The sequence below is a fragment of the Myotis brandtii genome, unplaced genomic scaffold (assembly GCF_000412655.1).
Source record: "Myotis brandtii unplaced genomic scaffold, ASM41265v1 scaffold45, whole genome shotgun sequence".
Classification (NCBI taxonomy): Eukaryota; Metazoa; Chordata; class Mammalia; order Chiroptera; family Vespertilionidae; genus Myotis; species Myotis brandtii.
In genome coordinates, this window is record NW_005367209.1 from 6,261,114 (window position 1) to 6,262,309 (window position 1,196).

Sequence of the window (1,196 nt, forward strand, 5' to 3'; positions counted from 1 at the left end):
GCTATAAGGCTGTGATTCTTATTTGCTGAATCTCTGGAATTTGCATCCATATCCAATGATTCACAAAACCATTGAGGATCGAATGTTTTGCACTGCTTAAAAATCAGGTGCTCCTCAAGTAAAACACAAACCAGGTAAATTGGCTCTAAAAATGGTATAGGTTGAGAGCAGATGCTTTCCACATCTCTTTAAGAGGACAGGAAAAGACAATATAACTGAAAACTCCCCAAACTCTTCATAGCAAAATAGGGCTACATTTAATCGTCCAAATCCTGTAAGTTGAAAGTAAAGCAACTGGGTGGCTGGACCAAGGTACAAGACCATCCAAAAATAAAAAAACTAAAACTCACTCATCCTGCCACTTTCACTCTCATAATCTGCATTTAAAACAAGCTGATTTCCTGACATAGGAATTTGGCTACAACAGGAAGAAAAAAGTCTAACCATATGTAAAATGCTACTATACTGTAATGCTCATATTAGAGTATCAGGACAGAGGATACTTTCAACTGCATCAATGGCGCTAGACAGACGGCCTGAACTGAAGACGTATAACGGGGAGGAAATATTTGGGCTAGATCTGAACACGAGGAAAATAAACTAATAACAAAATGGAGAAAACGATTCTCTGGGAAGAGCGTGTGCCAACTCCCGGGGTGAGCTTCAGGAAGATTAGAATCCCTCAAAACAAACAAACAAAAAAAGCCTTAATGCCCAGAATGCTCCAGTCCTGAACTGTGAATACCGGCAAATAGATGTAAAGAATATAGAGGAGGTAACTGGGTGAAAGATGACCCGAATGGGGGGGGGGGGGTGGGGGGGGACAGCCAAGCTTAGTGCACAGAACACGGAATCCAGTCTTAGCCTTGCAGCAACTCAAGGGTCAATTTTAAGCACGTTCCATTAAGCCCGAAATTTCCAGACAAAAAAAAAGATGTAACGTCTTGGAGAGCAGCTCTTTGAAAATCCACAGAAGACAGACATGGGGGATTCAAAGGATTTGGGAGGAGGGGGGAGTGGAGACGAGTCAGAAGAAGCCTTCTCCAAGATGAAATCCTGCGACTCGCGGTGCAAGAACGCCCGAGGAGCTAAGAGGGAGGAGGGGTCTGGGAAGGAGCCCTCCACGCCGACCAGCAGGTACCGCGCCCGAGGGCCGAACCCCGAAGCCCCGGCGTGTGTGGGGGGCCCCAGGCCTC